Source organism: Astatotilapia calliptera, chromosome 5 (genome assembly GCF_964374335.1).
Source record: "Astatotilapia calliptera chromosome 5, fAstCal68.1, whole genome shotgun sequence".
NCBI classification, from domain to species: domain Eukaryota; kingdom Metazoa; phylum Chordata; class Actinopteri; order Cichliformes; family Cichlidae; genus Astatotilapia; species Astatotilapia calliptera.
In genome coordinates, this window is record NC_137426.1 from 9,139,040 (window position 1) to 9,150,843 (window position 11,804).

The window sequence follows — 11,804 nt, forward strand, 5'->3', positions numbered from 1 at the left end:
CTTGCAACACAAAATACGTACACACCTACATACAAACTTATATATTCCTTCTTTGCAATTATTGCACATTTTCTTCTATATAGTGGAACAGGTTGAACACTTTGGCCCACCAAAGGGACTACTGGTCCTGGTTTCTCATCCCCTGTTAGGTCATCCACAGAGTGGAAAATATAGGTTGGTTTTGCACATTGTGTCATGTTTATAGGACAACTGTCACATTAAATTACAAAGACATCAAACACAAACTAATTTATTGTAGCTTCTTTAAATCTAAACTAAATTAAACTAAATCAAAGAGGATATAAACTTTGGGTTTGACTGCGAGCTAGAATGAGAGATTTTAAGTAACATGTTTTGATATGTGCAATGATGGACTGATGTGGTCTTCTTTAGAGTCATTGCTGATCTGCTGCCAGCCAACACTCCACTAACCTTTCCACCCTCACGGCTTTACATCAGCAGCACAGACAATGGAGGAGTGAAGCCCGGCAGGCTGGGTAAGTGAACCATTACAGTAGGCATGTAAGGGCTGTCAGCATGTAACAACAAGGGCTGATAAAGGTCACATCAGAATGACAGCAGTGGTTAATTTGCTGTGGCTGCACATTAAAACACATATGAAGTCAGGCTTTTCACACATGCAAGCCCGCTCTCCAGTGTATCTGGACACTGTCAGGTCACTTGTTAACTAAAGCTACATTTAAACTTTTAGTAAACCGAACTAAAAATAAGAAAGCACTGAAACATCAACTAAAATGTAGTGTATTTGCAAAACTAACTCAAATGAAATGAGAATATATCAGAAATACATTAAAAAAAGCTTATGAGCTAGACTATCGGTGGATTTTCTCTCATCTGAGATACCAAGTATACCATCTTCAGGGTACCACAGACCAAGAAACGAGCAGAAGGTAACATGTCATGTCTAGCGTTTTGTTAAATTCGTCACAAAAAACATACAGTGTCTTTTAAGAGTGTTTATTATCTATTTGAACATAACAATCTTTTTTGAATATCTTTGGAAGTAATTAACATGATGAGGGAAAAAAACAATGGAAGGTCCTAGAATAAAGGTAGTTAACTATTTAATTTTATATAAGGGAAATTCTAGATTCTATATGTGCATTACAGTTGGATCAAAAACACTTCACAATAATGATTGCTATCTATCTTTTTGCAAAGACTTGAATATATCGTTATCAACGCAAATATGCATTTTATATTAAAGATTATATGTGTAGCAAAATACAGCATTACATTTATGCAAATATTCAAGCTCCATTGTAGCAGACAAAGTTGAGTCTGTCTGCACAGTCCCAGCTGACCAAGTGCTGCTCATCCAGTGAGAGGGCCCCACAGCGGTGAGTCCAGGTGGGACACTGAGGCATCTCGTTTTGGTTCTTGGCCTGGTGATCAGCAAGGATACGATCCACCCAAAGCCAGCTGCCAGCTAGGTAGCGGAGGCTGGTCCACATGTTGTTGATTTCGGCTGTTCTGCTTGTCGCCATGACTTGAATCAGATCAGAATATGAGCGCAAGCTGAACAGTTCCATGCCCTTTATACGACAGTGCTCGAGTGCTTCCTCCCACGTCTTGTTTTCTTTCACCAGGACCAGGTGGCTCTTAAAGCAGAAGAAGAAGAATTTGTCCTCACAATTCTTTTTACGCCAGCCAGCTTGGTTTTCTACAACACATCTGTTATTAGGATCTATAGGGTCCTGTGGATCCCAGTTGAAGAAAGATGCATTTGTCCCCCCTGACCACTTCCAGTTATCACTGTCATCCTGGTAGAGACCAATCCAGTACGATGTTCGTACCGATGCCAAAGAGGAAATGTAACTGATGAATAATTCCTCTTCATACTGGTTACCGATTGATGACAGATCAGTATATTTATCTCTGCAGTATTTTCTGGCGTCAGACCAAGTCATTTGTTCTTTGACATAATAATTAGTACCAAAGTAGGTGCAGAGGGTCATCTTGAAGAGACCCATAAGAATAAGCAATCTGAGAGTGCTTATCTTCATGTTGAGTGGATGTTAGTTTCTTACTGTGGAATGACTTAACTCTGTTGGGGACTTTAAGCATTTGAAGGAGCAGCAAGCATCCAATCAGAGTTCATTTTAGCCTGGTATGAAAATGCACAGGTGTACTGAAATTAATTGATGGCATTCACAAATAAGGCTGCATGGAAAGTATTAACTAATGATTATAAGGGGTTTGACTTTGTTTGAAATTTTCCCAGTCATCTGTGCTACTCATTCAGGACTGATAATAGAAAAAAATTGGTATCATTCTGCCCTCTCTGTGGGAAATTATGGCATTAATTAGTTGCTCAGAAGTTTTTGTTTGTTTGTTTGTTTTTTAATACGCAGATTTTGGTTCTCGGATTCGAATGTGATGTTGATACTAGCCTGTCAACCAGGGTTAACTTCTCAGCATTAAGCTGATTTGCAGACATCAGGTTTCTAAAACTCTGTTGGCCTTCCCTTAACTTTTCAGAAAACATAAACGTGTTAGATAAATAAAAAAAAAACATTCAATTTTAACAGAAAAAAAACTGGTGAGACTGAAAATGATTGAAAATAGTGTGTTTTGTGTTGCCCTCCGTGTAATTCACATGCAAACTCAGGACTATTAATCCATGCAGTCTGCTAATGAAATGTTTTGAATTTTTCATTTGTGCTTTTAACTATGAAAATTTACACTACAGCATTTAGTCATGCAGGCTGCTTTCTGCACTGCCTTAGTCAAAATATTGATTTGCATTTCATTAGGTAGCATGACTGAGAACCCTGCATAATGTAATCACAGGACCACTGTTAAACTCCTTTCATTGCCTTTATTTTGAAGAATTTGATCAATATGGAATAACTAGAATTCTTTTTCTTCTTCTTAATAACAGGAAGAAAAATAAGAATTTTAGTTATTCCATTTTTGTCAAATACTATTGTATTGACTGCGATAACATTATAGGGATAAAATATGTTTTTGGCAATTTATTAGAGATGGAAGTAAATGTGTAAGCATACTGCAAGGCTAACACTGGACTTTTTTTGCACAAAAACTGCATATAAAAATTCAGCTAAGTAATAGGTGGATTAATTAAAATAAAAATTGAACTTTTTCCTATGCAGATGGAAAGTACAGAAAAATATTGAATATGTTAAAAAAAACATCAGCAGTGCATTAATGCAACCATAAAAACAGAAAAATATTTGTCAGTCTAAAGCAATTAAACTGTGACCAGTGTTCAGTTAAAGGGGTTTTGTTGTTTCCTAGGCTAAAGTCTAAATCACTAAAGCAACTGTCATTTTTATGTCAAATTTATATAACATGAATAGCCTGGCAACATTTTTTTTATACCTCAGTGATACTAAAGGTCCAGGCAACTTACAGTCAGTCAGGTGACCACGAACTCCTCTATATATGAAAGTCTTCTACATTAAATGTGAGACCATTACACAACAATGTGCAAGACTGTTAAAAGTCCTAGAGAAAAGGTAAAGTGTTATTGTTGCAAAAGGTGGTTCTATAAGTTGTTGAATCTTGAGGTGTACTTAGTTTTTCATGCACTACTTTTGAAATTTGACTTTTTTTTTAATTAAACGAAAAACTACATAGTATAATATGGCACATGTTTTTTGTTTTGTTTTTATCCGAGGTTGTGATTTTAAAGCTCAGTGCACGCCGAGCCAAGCTCATGCTGAACGGATAGTATTTCCAGCTATCTGTGTTACCCATTAAGATCAAATAATGAGAAGACATCAAGTAGTGAGTCTGAAATTGTGTATTTTTCTGCCTTTGTACATAAAATTTCAATAGTCACTGATTTTCTTTTGTCTTAATATACTGAATGCGAATGTGACGATACAGATAGAAATATGTACTTATCTCTCAGATACCATTTTCCTCAATCTGGTCTCATCTGGGATTGAACTGTTTTGGGGGCATTTTCTATCAAGCTTAAAAATTGTGTTACTTTTACATGAATTGTTCATAGAGTCCAGTTGAAAATTATACAAGCATTAAAATATTAAATGAGCTAGTGTTAGTGGAACTGTCCTGTCACTTTACTGCACATTTAAAGTGATCAGTTTTTGTGGTGGAGTGTTCAATAACTTTAAAGAATACAAAGAAGTAGTTTATTTTACTTGTTTGTTTAAGGTCTTAAATGTGTGGCTCCAGACCCACATGCAACTTATTTGCCTTTCTCATGTGTCTTCCTGTGACTTTGACAAAATGAGTATGAAAATTTTTGCTGAAGTTTAATTTTGTACTATCAGCATTTAATTGAGTCAGTAGCATAAATACAGATAGGATTCAAAGTGGCCAGAGCTTTATTACGGATCTTTTTCAAAGTAGCCCTAGATATACTTATAGAAATAATCTTCCTCCATTCCCAGTTCCTCTAATTTGTTGGTAATTTAAAAAAAGTAAATACTAAGCAAGCAATTGTGGTAAGGCAACATAACAGGAGAAGATATACTTTATTTATCCCAAAATCTGGAATGTCTTTTGTTACAACACATAAACAGACAAAAGAACAGAACAACAAACAACTATCGGCGTATATTTCATGGAATTTAGTAAGTATTGAAACTGACTTTGATGACTATTTTGTCATCACAATTTACATGCACATTACATTTTAGAACAACATAATCCATTTATGTTTGTAAAGTCATAGATATATCTATATGAGCTGATATGTGATTTCGTAGTATAGATTATATGTATATCACACTGCACTGACACAGTTTATCCTACAACAGATGGAAAGGTTTACAGTAGCAGATAAAGTTCAGCCTGTCTGCACAGTCCCAGCTGTCCAAACGCTGCTTGCTCAGTGAGAAGGCTGCACAACGGTGAGTCCAGGTGGGACACTGAGGCAGCTCCTGTGGGATTCTAGACTGCTGGTCGTCAATGGCCCTATCCACCCACAGCCAGGTGCCAGCTAGGTAGCGCAGGCTGATCCACACATGGTCAGTCTCCGTTGCCTTGCTTGTTTGCAGGACTTGAACAAGTGCTGTCTTAGAAAGTAAACTGACCAGTTCCATGTTCTGGCTGCGACAGTGATCGAGTGCTTCCTCCCACGTTTTGTTTTCTTTCACCAACACCATGTTGTTGTGAAAACAGAAGAAGCTGAATTTGTTCTCACAGTTGTTTTTAAGCCAGCCAGCTTGACTGAATACAACACATTTTCTGTTTGCAGCTGCATCATGCCCTTTTGTCCAGTTGAAGAAAGATGCATTTGTTCCTCCTGACCACTTCCAAGTGTCATGGTCATCACTGTAGAGGCCAATCCAACTGTCTTGTTGAAGTGATGCATCATCTTTTTCCTCTGAATCTGAATGAACAAGTGAAAAAAGTTGAAGCAGTGCATCTTCTTCTTCCTGATTGTTGATTGAAGACAGATCAGTGTAGTGCTCTCTGCAATATGTTCTGGCGTCTGACCAAGTCATTTTTATGCTAACATAATGATTGTGCCCAGGGAGGATACCAAGGGCCAATTTGAACAGAACTGTAAGAATGAGGAATCTCAGAGCACTTATCTTCATCTTGAGTGTACAAGAGAGTTCCCTTCTGTGGAATGACCTTGTCCTATCAGGGGTTTTAAGGAACTTGAAGGAGCAGCAAGCATCCAATTACAATGCATTGTAGGCTGTTATGAAAATACACAGGTGTACTAATTGAGGGCAGTTACAAATAAGGGTATTACGTAAAAACTACGTAATATAGTTATGTAATATATACATATATGTATATATGTACATACGTTTTAAGTAATGATTTTATGGATTGTGGCAATATTTTGTGTTATTAACTTACACCCTGGATAAGAACATTGGTGGGGGAGATTGTCACATCTTGCAGGAGCTTTCCTCTCCTCGGGAACTCTCTGCAGGAGGGGGAGATACAGGAGAGGTGGAGGAAGATCTCAGCCTGGGCGTCTATTGTCTCATGTAGTCTGGAAGATGAGTGGATGGTGGGGTGGGTGCAGTTTTCTCTGTGGTGGGGTTGGGTGGACTGTCCCGGGCTCTGTGGGGCCGGGGGGCGCTGCTGCACTGGGCCCCGGTCTGGATGGGCCTGGGCCCCCTTTCCCTGGCGGGTCGTGGAGTATGGGAGTGCCTACTGGGGTCAGCGGAGGAGCTGGCCCCAGGGAGGGGTCACCTGCCCCTCCCTTCCTTCCCCCCCCATCTCCAGCTGCCTCTCTCTTCCCGCTCCACCACAACCACCCACACATGGAGGGCCTTGGAGTAGGGGTATGTCACCAGGGTGTAGAGGAGGCTACCCCCCCGTCCCCTTCTGGCTGCCTCTGCCTCAATTTTATCCCACAACTTAGACATTCACATTACTCACACTCTCATTACACATACATATAGGATCTTGGGGGTGGGCACGATACACGGAGTCCAAATTACCATCAGGGTGTACACCTCACCCCTGGCGTCGTTGCCCACCTCTCAATTTTAAATACACGTAGACATTGAGGGCTAGCAGGAGGGACCATGCGCTTACCTGCTGCTCTCTGGCTCCATGCCCTCCTGGGTTTTAATTGCACCTTAGAACACACATGCATCAACACTACAATGAGCGGGTGGAGGGAGGTTTGGAGTCTTCTCTCACCCCCGTTCTCTGCGGCCTGCTGGAGCGGGGGGGCTAGGAGGAGGAGTTGGCCGTCCGACTGCGGTCTGGAGTGTGGGGCCTCCCCGCTGCTGCGGAGTCGGGGCGGTCTGCCCCCCCCCCACCGCAGGGAAAAGGGTAACACCACCTGGGTCTGGGTGCAGTTCCCCCCTCCAGGGGCAAGGGTACCTAGACCCGGTTCGTAGAGTACGCTTGGGGAGTGTGATCGTGTGCACAGCGTCTCTTTATGTCTGTCTCCACGTTGGTTGAGTGTGGAGTAAGTGCATATGAGAGCATGAGGGAATGGATGTTTGTGTCTGTGTGTGCCTGTATGTCTGTGTCTATATGTCAGGTTGGGTATCAGACACCACCTCTCTGGGGACATCTCAGGCCCTCCAAGGTTTGGAGGCCTATCTCCACCCACCACCACTTCCCCTGCCAGTGGCGGACTCCCTCAGGGGTCGGTGCGTTGGTGGTTCTTTGTGTGTAGGGGTGGGCGTCCGGGTACACACCGGCTCACTCCTTGACGGCCGCTCATCGGGGCCTGGAGCCTGGGGCTCGCTCGGGCCACTTCGGAGGTGGGGTGCCCCCGGCCTCTCGGCCTGGGGCTCGGTCACTCAGGCACAGCTGGCTGCCGGCGGAGCTCACGGGCGCGTCACTGCAACTCCCCCTGGCTTCTGCTCCACGGCTGCTGAGTGAGCCCTCATCTGGGACTCTCCTCAGCTCTTACTGGGACAGTGGCGCGGCTGCCCCTCTGTTGGTCTTCCTTGGTCTCTTGTGTTCTGGGGGCCTCTGGATGTCTGGAGTTTTGATCTCTTCCATACCTGCTTCATACCCTGGAGGACGGGGCTGTGGCTCCCCACACTCCATAGCAGATCGTTACATGGAGAAACCTTTGGAATGCAAGCATGCTGATCCACACAGGTATGCACACAGGTGTACACACGGGTATTCACAGACGCGGACTACAGCTTTCTTGGCTGCTGCCTCAAAGCACATTGTGCGCTGTCTATCTTGCGTGCTGCACAATATCGTTTATTATTTAGTATCTACTGATATCTACTGCTAGCTAGTTTATTGTGATGGTGCCGTTTTTTTTATTATGTTGCTCTTTGTTGTTTGCTTTCTCTTCTGTTTTTTTTCTCCATACAGGTGACCCAGGTGTTTTGTTTTGTTTTTTGTTTTTTTTTCTTCCCCCCCCTTCTCACCGTCTCTTCTCCCCTTTGGTTTTCTTTCTCTCCCTCTCTTTCTTTCATTCTTTCTCCCTGTCCTATCCCCCAGTCATGTCTGTCACTGTGACAAAGTGGGTGAGAAGACCATTTGTCTACATTCTTAGTTAACATTCTTGTTTTGATTTAACCATATTTCACATGTAATCTGCAATAGGCAAACATCTACTATCCCGGGTTTGTTTATGTTCTGCACTTTTACAGATTATATAATATAACATCTTGGTTTAAATCAATTCATGCAAGTTTGTTAAGTTAACATGTTATTTATTTCAACTGTTAATTTGTATTGTTTGAACTTACCTTTACCTACCTGTCTTCCAGAAGCAAAAGGAGGAAATGTAGTTCTACTTCCTGCTTTATACCTTCTGGGTTCATCTGAGGTCACAGGAAGAGACCAAGGGCAGGAGGGGAAGAATTCTTATAATTTAATAAAGTTGATTTTAAAGGGTTTATAAAGAAATAGATTTAATGTTGTGATATGTATTGATTACACCAGAGTTTATGTTGCCAGTCAAGAGGAGTAGTAGAGGATGAATATAATCATGTTCATCTCACCTACCTACTGAATGGAATAGTCCAGAGGAGAAAGTGTTTGATTAAGGGGACTATTTAAGCAGACGAACTCAGGTGTTTCAGAAGAAGGGTTCAGGTCAGTGTAGCTGTGTGCAGTTTGACCTTAATTTCCGTTGATTTAAGTTCAGTTATGTTTATTTGAATTGAGTTTATTATAGAGTTGAGTTTCTTATTTGTTTCTTTGTAAATATTCTTGGGCCACAGAATGGTGAATAAATCACTTGCTACACTGGACAGCATCAGTCTCCTGCACTTCTTTGACCGCTTAAGTCGAGTCCTACCACATTTGGTGGCAGCAGTGGGATTCCAGGCCAATTAAGGAGTGGAGAAGATGTCTACCCGAGCAAAGAGAGGGCATGTACAGTTGTGGATGAGGAAGAGCCTCAGGAGCAGTACTTCCCTTCTTCAGCTGTCAAAACTGTGTTTCCAGATTTAAACCATTTGCCTTTGGAAAGACGTCAGGAGGTGCAATCACTTATGACCAAAGAACTCTTCAGTCTAAAGCCAGGTCGTACACACCTCATTGAACACAAAATCACTTTGCATTCTCCAGACCAACGGCCAATTAGAGATACCACTTGCCGTATCCCAGCTAAGCTATTGCCTGAGTTGAAAAGTGAGCTGGAGGAGATGCTGGCTGCAGGAATCATTGAGCCATCGCACAGTGAGTGGTGTAGCCCTGTTGTGCTTGTACCAAAGAAAGATGATCCTAAGCTTAGATTTTGTGTAAATTTTTCTAAGTTAAATTCTGTGTCTGCTTTTGATCCTTATCCAATGCCGAGGGTTGATGAACTAATTGATCGTTTGGGAAATGCTAAATTTCTGACTACCCTTGACCTCTGTAAAGGTTATTGGCAGGTTCCCTTGACAGACTCATCTAAGGACTTAACAACATTCAGAGTGCCGAGTGGACTGTTTAGATTCACAGTGATGCCCTTTGGTTTGCATGGAGCACCAGCTACATTCCAAAGGTTGGTGGATCGAGTGTTGAAGGGTGCAGAACAATATGCAGCTGCCTACATTGATGACATTGTTGTTTATAGTGGTACATGGGAAGATCATCTGAAACATCTTGCTGATGTGTTTCGACGTATCGCAAATGCTGGACTTGTCATAAATGCCAAGAAATGTCACATCGCCAAGCCCGAGGTGCAGTACCTGGGTTATGTAATAGGGGGTGGAGGCATTCGCCCTCAGGTTGGAAAAGTGGATGCAGTTGCTGCAGCACTCTTGCCAAACACAAAGAAAAGGTTGAGATCATTTTTGGGATTAGTAGGTTGGTATCGTCGACTAATTCCAAATTTTTCATCAAGAGCAGCTTTATTGACTGACATGACAAGAAAATCTAGTCCTACAAGGATCAGGTGGACGAAAGATGCTGAGAATGCATTTAATGATTTGAAAGACTGTTTGTGTCAGAAACCTGTTTTGCAGTGTCCAGATTTTAACCTTCCATTCACAGTACAAACAGATGCCTCTGAGGTGGGTCTGGGAGCTGTTTTACTGCAAGGAGAGGAAGGGCAGCAGTTGCCTGTCCAGTACATCAGTCAAAAACTTTTTCCAAGGGAAATGAGGTATTCGACCATTGAAAAGGAGGCATTGGCGATTAAATGGGCTCTAGACACCTTGCGATATTATCTTGTTGGGAAAGAGTTTGTTCTTGAGACTGATCATCGTGCTTTGCAATGGATTCATAATATGAAAGACACTAATGCCAGGATAACAAGATGGTATTTATCTCTCCAGCCTTTTCGTTTCCAGGTCCAGTATAGACCTGGACATAAGAATGTCATTGCTGATTTCCTGTCCCATGACTCAGAGGAGTAACGGTCTTAAGGGGGGGGGAGTGTGACAAAGTGGGTGATAAGACCATTTGTCTACATTCTTAGTTAACATTCTTGTTTTGATTTAACCATATTTCACATGTAATCTGCAATAGGCAAACATCTACTATCCCGGGTTTGTTTATGTTCTGCACTTTTACAGATTAAATAATATAACATCTTGGTTTAAATCAATTCATGCAAGTTTGTTAAGTTAACATGTTATTTATTTCAACTGTTAATTTGTATTGTTTGAACTTACCTTTACCTACCTGTCTTCCAGAAGCAAAAGGAGGAAATGTAGTTCTACTTCCTGCTTTATACCTTCTGGGTTCATCTGAGGTCACAGGAAGAGACCAAGGGCAGGAGGGGAAGAATTCTTATAATTTAATAAAGTTGATTTTAAAGGGTTTATAAAGAAATAGATTTAATGTTGTGATATGTATTGATTACACCAGAGTTTATGTTGCCAGTCAAGAGGAGTAGTAGAGGATGAATATAATCATGTTCATCTCACCTACCTACTGAATGGAATAGTCCAGAGGAGAAAGTGTTTGATTAAGGGGACTATTTAAGCAGACGAACTCAGGTGTTTCAGAAGAAGGGTTCAGGTCAGTGTAGCTGTGTGCAGTTTGACCTTAATTTCCGTTGATTTAAGTTCAGTTATGTTTATTTGAATTGAGTTTATTATAGAGTTGAGTTTCTTATTTGTTTCTTTGTAAATATTCTTGGGCCACAGAATGGTGAATAAATCACTTGCTACACTGGACAGCATCAGTCTCCTGCACTTCTTTGACCGCTTAAGTCGAGTCCTACCACAGTCACGTTTGTAGCAACTGAAAATAAAATAAATTCATAATTATAATAAAGGTCAATCAAATGGACCAATATGGCAAGGCCATGATGATCCACTTGGTAAAATAAATCCGCTTGGCATCTTTCTTGGCCTTAAGACAACAATTCTGATGGCTAAAGATCCAAACGGGACACACACAAAAAAAAAAAAAAAGAACATTGGGTATTAACTCTAAAGGAGGGGCATGTTTGTACCCTTCGTTGTGGGAAGCTGAATCCGTATCTGGTGTTGAAACTGTCCTGTCAGTCACAGCTTCTTAGCATTAAGCTTTCTGTTATAAGTTGTGTAAGGCATGCATTAATTTTTGAGACGGCATAATTCAAAAAATTACATAAAAAAAGAGGAGAATATAAAAACATCTCAATCTTGAGATTGAAAAGTATTTAACTTTGTGTGTGTAATGATGGAAGTATTCTCTCCTTGTACCTTACATGCAAACTCAGGGCTATTAATCCGTGCAGTCTGCTAATGATATGTTTTGAATGTTTCATTTGTGTTTTTCACTATGGAAATTTACACTTCAGCATTTAGTCATAGAGGCTATTTTCTGTACTGCCTTAGTCAAAATATTGATTTGCATTTAGGTAGCATGACTGAGAACCTTGCATAATGTATTCACAGTGCCACTGTTAAACTCCTATTCCTTTGCATGTTCTTTTAAATTTGTTCATGTTTACATTTGTAATATAGTCA

The 11,804-nt window shown here is 41.0% G+C and overlaps 1 long non-coding RNA gene across 1 annotated transcript in view; it reads left to right on the forward strand.

Moving 5' to 3' along the window:
- Window positions 1-337: 337 nt before the first annotated feature.
- Window positions 338-11,804, forward strand: part of LOC145428849 (uncharacterized) — a 35,060-nt gene continuing 23,593 nt past the window's right edge. Inside the window, exon 1 of the long non-coding RNA XR_013909182.1 lies at window positions 338-497. This is a non-coding gene — a long non-coding RNA (uncharacterized LOC145428849). The remainder of the gene's footprint in view (window positions 498-11,804) is intronic.